We start from the raw sequence: 5,932 nt of genomic DNA, 5'->3' as shown, positions 1-5,932 counted from the left end.
GCTCTACAATAAACCCTCATCTTCCTTCCTCACCCTTTTGTTGCACACAATCTCTCTCTCTCTCTTCAATTTGTTTCTTAAATTGTGAGTTGCATTCACAAACCCAACCTTAGCTTATAATTGAATAATGAACCTGAAATGAAATCATAAGATGACACCTAGCAAGCATTTTGAACTCACAATTCTACCCATGTCTAAATTTGTTACTTTTCTTTTCTTTATATGATTGCCCAAATCCACTTCTTAATTGATTATTAATTAATTTTAAACATAATTAAAATTAAGAGACTTATTGGGTCACCCAAATTGTGGAGGTTTAATTGGTGGATAACAAATTTTTGTTGTTATTTTTTATATTTTATTTTACTATTGACATTTAAAGATTAATCATTTCTCAAGTTAATAGCATACATGTGATTAGTATTTAGTTGTGTATAAAACCAATGCCTATCAATTAAAAAGCCACTATAAATCTTCGATAAACCATCTTCTCTCTCTCTTTAACTCTTTGTTTGTCTTCAATAAACCCTCTTCTCTCAAGATGCAACTCTTTTAATTGCTCTCGGTTTTGGTGGCAACCCAACTCCACATTTAAATAGTGTACATACACAATGACATGTACGTAGCAATTAAATAGATTTTCCCAAAATTATCATTTTTTAAATTAATTTTCAAGGGGTGTGTGTACAATACAATGAGTGGTTATTACTTAATATCAGTTTGTGCTATAAGTAGCTGTCTATTTGCCGCAATTTTACTCGTAAGCATAATTTAACAAGCCAAAATTTTGAATAAAACCACTTTACATTCATCTTTTAGGTAAATTGTACTTGATTTTTTTATATTTTGAATTATTTGCATGAAAACTCTAATAGTTTTAAAATGATTTTGGAGATTCACATGGTTTAATTATTTTTCTCAAACACTCTTGCAATGTTAATGTTGTTACTTAAACTCTAATTAATTTAAATTAGATTAAAATAAATGACAAATAAAAATTTAATTAAAACGAAAGAGTGATTGGCAACTAGAAATTATGGGTTTTCCAAAGTTAATTTCTAAAATCTATTTAATCTAATATGGTTTGGGACCCATTATATCATATTGAAATCAACCATCGATAGATTTGATTTCTATCTAAAGCCAATTAATTCTATACTTTCGAATAAGAAATGTAATGCCTTGCCTTTAAACATTACAATGTTGCTAGATACATGCTATTATTATATGAGGGCGTTAGGGAAATCCTTAATCAACGGAAGTAAAGTATCGAACCTGAAAGCCTATTTACTAGTATTTCCACTATATTTTTGGTACAAATACAAGTTTGTCATATATCTATCTAATTTAAGAAAATGACAGGAAACCCAAAGATTCATAGTAGTCCATTTTTATACAAAATTTTTAGTACATGTTTTAGTAAAGAATAACTGAAAATCAATTTAAACTTTAGCCACCTCTTTACCCTTTCCTTTGCTTGACTCTAGCGTACCTGACACATTTGAATATGCCGATATAAGATATGAAACATCTTATTAAGGGTTCAAAATAAAATTTCGTGAGTACGAATGCAACAAGCATTATGAAATCTCCCCTTGCGGTAGGCATGCCAAGATATTGCAATCATCCCCACTCGTTATCATGTCCAAACTCCCAGACCTATCACAACGGGCATGTGATCTCTCTTCAATCACACATGATGACCTACATCAACTACCCAAACACTATGTGTAATACCCGATATTACATGGTGTTGAAAATAAATAATTTTTGGTTAATTTGAAAGGACCTCGGGTGGTCCGGGAAGACCAAGGGTCAATCTCGGGAAATTAATTAATAAAATTGCCGAATTTGCGACTGTGAGTGCCCAGGGACTTGAATGTCCAGGGAGGAGGGCAAGAGATTGATGAGAGTCTCAGGATGAGAATAATGGCGCTGAAAGCAGTCCGATCGGGAATAATTTTCGGAATAAATTCTGTATAAGTCCGAGTGAGTGCCAATACCGAATAGTCGGAGGGGACCTCCTGGGAGCGGAGGGGACCCTAGGGGTGGTTCGGTTTTCTGAGTAAGGCAACCCTTAAGTGTTTTCTGGTCGAATAAAGGTTCCGTGCGGGCGCAGGGACGAAATCGGCTTTATCGAGTAAAGTCGAATATTAATTTATGAAGAAATCAAGTCTTGGCGGGGTTTATGGATAATTAAATTAGGCTTGGAGGGCCTAAATGATATTAACAAATCCCTAGGTGAAATTAAAGAGGTCCTTTAGTGCAATTAAAGAGAGTATGAGGATTTAATATGCATATTTATATGTATATAGGTGCATTCGGCCGTGTGTGAGGAGGAAGCTTCCTTGAAGCTTCCTCACATATAGTCTCTGTAAATTTAAAATGGCCGAGAGAGAGAGCAGAGATAATGGAGGGGGGGTGATGGCCGAGAGATTAAAGCGAGGGAGCTCGAGAGATCGAGATATGGAGAGAGGTCTCGATGGAGGGAGATGCGATCCGAGAGCAGCAAAGGCGACGGCGGCCGTGGCGGGTTGCAGCGGCGCAAGTGGCAGCGACCAGCGGCGTCCATGGCTGGTTGCAGAAGCGAGCTTGGCGGCCGATGGTGGCCGCAAGGGGCGGATGGCTCGTGGGGGGAGCAGCCAAGGCCGTGCGATGGCGCGCGGAGGAGTCGTTGGTGGCCGAAGGGAGCAGCAGCGGGGCGGCCATGGCAGTCGCGGCATCGAGCGTGGCAGCTCGCGGCTGAGGGTGCCGGCAGAGGCGACCAACAGGGGTGCTAGCGATGCAGTCCGAGGCGGTAGGCGGTAGCGGAGCTGCCTGTAGCAGCGTTCGGCAGAGCCAGTGGCGGTGGTTGGCCACCATGCTCGCAGGGTCGCTGTGCGCGCCGATTCGGTGAGGAAGAAGGAGGAACAGGAGCGGCCGCGCGGGAAGAAGAAAGCAGGAGAAAGAAAGGAAAAGAGAAAAAAAAAAAAAGAAAAGAGAAAAAAAAATAAAAGGAAAATAAATTCTGGAAAATTGGGAAAAATAGCTGAAAAATCGAGAAAAATGAGGGAAAGTTCTGGAAATTAGTTTGGGGCTTGAAGAGCTTGTCGAAAGCTCAAAAAGATGGAATTTTGGGCGCGAGCGGCAGCTCGGGAGGCAACGTCGGCGTGGTCGTTTCTGAATTTCGTTTCCGAATTGTCCGAGGTAAATTAATATTTCTTCCCAAATTATTTACATTAAGCGAGTTAATGTAGAATAATTAATTATTGGATTAAACCCTGTGTTGGGGTTATTTGAAATCTTGTTGATGGATGATTTTGGCGATGTGCGGTGTAGTTGAGGGCATTGGTTAAATGCCAGATGTTAATGGAGTTGAGGTTTTGTGTGTTTTGCATCTAGGTTTGACCGGGGAGGCGGTGATCCTAGAGGAACTAGAGGTTCGGGCTGGAATTCGGGCCGAGGCAGAGATGAGGCTTCGAGCCAGGTAAGGGATGGCCCCATGTGGAGGTGGCCTTGCAAGTTAGTAAATGTGTTTGATAATGTCTTTATGTTGCATTGGCATGTAGTAGTTATATCTTGTGTGATGTAAGACCTAGTGAACCTATGGCCATATGGAGGACTAGTGTGGTAGGGGCTGATAGGTTGATGCCTCAAACCCTAGTGGGTTGTGAGGATATGTGGGCCTAGCCTCATTTGCATGCATTTGGCATACATAAACTTGATTATATTCATATTTACATGCATTGCACCCTTACTGAGTCTTTATGACTCATGAGGTTTTACCTCATGTGTAGATGATGCAAGTCCGGATGCAAGCAGGGATGGCGCCGGGAGGCCGTTGTGGCAACTAGCTGAGTTGCCCGAGTTATGTATTTTTTTTTTTTTGCTTGTATGTAGCCAGGGGGCGCGGTGTATCTATACCCTTGTGAGTTAATGTCTGTGTTATTGAGCTTAAATGTATTTAACCGTTGTAATCATCATAGTGTGATAGATGATTGTGAGATTGCTTGTTGAATGTGGCATAGTTGGTAAAGCCAAGTTTCGGACCGAGTCAAGATCAGCAAGGTATGTTCTCATAAATCCCCAATACTCAGCGAAGTGTTTGTATGCTAGCTTTGTGCCTGGGTCACCTCTGGCTTGCTATGGGGTAAGCTGAAGAGAGGTGAAGCTCACTCAGGTTTCAGGTCTTGGTCCGCTGGATTTTTCTTATTTGGGACCGATTCCTGAGTGGAGCGAAGGGAAGGACGAAGCCTAGTTCCCACCTAGGGCGTTTTCTGTTGAAACATAGTCCAACCCTTCAGTTGTGGTTGTCGGGTGAGTAATCTGGTCGATTATTTACCAGTGACGCCCGTAAGTGGGAGCGGGTCGTTACATTATGGTGTATGATAAATGGAAGTAACATGTTCTGCCCAAGGAAACACATGATATGCAAGCCACAAAACCACACGAAATGAAATTACAAATGGCCAGGATGAAGCAAGTTATATGCAGGAACCACTCACCGTGCTGGTTTACCTATACAGTATTGTTCACACTTATTGGGGCTTGTTTTTGTGCAATAAACGAGAATTTTTGTAAAGCAAGTACACCTTATTTTTTTCCATAAACCCCTTTATTTTATTTTTCTCTCTTTTTTGGTATTTTTCCAGAATTATTAGGCTTACCTATAATTCCCCGCTCCCACCATGGGTGCTACTAGTGAATAATCGACTAGATTACTCACCCATCAAGCCATTAATGAAGGGATGTACTATGTTTCAATGAGAAATGCCCTAGGTGGGCACTAGCCATTGTCCTTCCCTTCGCTCCACTCAAGGATTCAAAAACAAAATACCCGAGGAAACCGATCGAAAAAATCCAAAATCCTAAGTGAGCATCATCCTTTTTTAACTCAGAAATTAAGTACAATAAATATACATATAAATCCCTTTTTTTTCAAAAAAAAAAAAAAAAAAAAAAGCTTACATAACCCTCTTGATGCATAGACGACATACATCAAAATACAATTACAAAAATTATAAATCCATTTTAATGCTTCCAAAGCTCCAAGCTTGCAAAATCCCCTTTCTCTTGTCATATGAGAGACCTACAAGATGAGGTAAAAACCTCATGAGCTCTAAAGCTCAAAAAGGGTGCAACGGAAAGTAAATGTAAGCATAAATAATCATGAAATGCAAGATCTATGCATGGTATGGATAGTCTTCCTTGTCCTCACAACCCTCCAAGGTTGAGGCAATAACCTACCCTTTCCCAATCTCCTAGTCCTCGTTATGGTCAAAGGTCCACTAGTGCACACAAATTGCATATGCTTGCAACCACATGAAAACTTATATGAAACACTTACAAGGCATGCAAGACCACCCTCCCATGGGTCCATCCCTTACCTTAATCTTTTAGAAGCTTCCAAGCTTTTGCTTTAAAGAAAGAACCTTGCCAAAATCCTTCTCCCCACCTAAGGAGAAATTCTTAAAAATGTTACACTCCTAAGACTCAAAAGTCTAAAAGATGAAGAGAAGCATGAAGACTTACCTTGCTTCCTTTCTTCCTCTCTTTTCTTTTCTTCTTTCCTTTCCTTTCTTCTTCTTCTTTCTCTCATTCACATTAGAAGACTTATTCCAATTTCTCTCTTCCATTTTCCTTTTATATCTAATAGCTTCAAGATTAAATCCTAACCATTGGATTCAACTTTATGAGAGCAAATGTTATCCCTCCAAATAAGCACAATCCAAGCCATTAGTCTTATTTAATCTCAACCCTTGATTAAAAATTGAGATAGAATCTCCACCCTACAAAGAAATTGTAACACCCCCTCTCCTAGAACTGCCCGAGAAGAGGTGCTACTGGAGATAATAAAATAAACTGACTGATAAACTAAAATCTGATACCAAAATGAACCTCTCAATCAACTGAAATAAAACTCTGAGTCATTAACTGAAAACCATAAATTACA

At 39.8% G+C, this 5,932-nt stretch overlaps 1 long non-coding RNA gene across 1 annotated transcript; it reads left to right on the top strand.

The window, feature by feature from the left end:
- Nucleotides 1-2,001: 2,001 nt before the first annotated feature.
- On the top strand, nt 2,002-4,958 carry LOC127797799 (uncharacterized). The gene is made up of 3 exons (XR_008022285.1): nt 2,002-3,186; nt 3,382-3,466; nt 3,777-4,958. It is a non-coding gene; the product is annotated as an uncharacterized LOC127797799 (long non-coding RNA).
- The last annotated feature ends 974 nt before the right edge of the window (nt 4,959-5,932 follow it).

The sequence above is a fragment of the Diospyros lotus genome, chromosome 3 (genome assembly GCF_014633365.1).
Source record: "Diospyros lotus cultivar Yz01 chromosome 3, ASM1463336v1, whole genome shotgun sequence".
NCBI lineage: Eukaryota > Viridiplantae > Streptophyta > Magnoliopsida > Ericales > Ebenaceae > Diospyros > Diospyros lotus.
The sequence above is the reverse complement of the archived record's forward strand: the minus strand, read 5'-3'. Positions and strand labels throughout refer to the sequence as shown.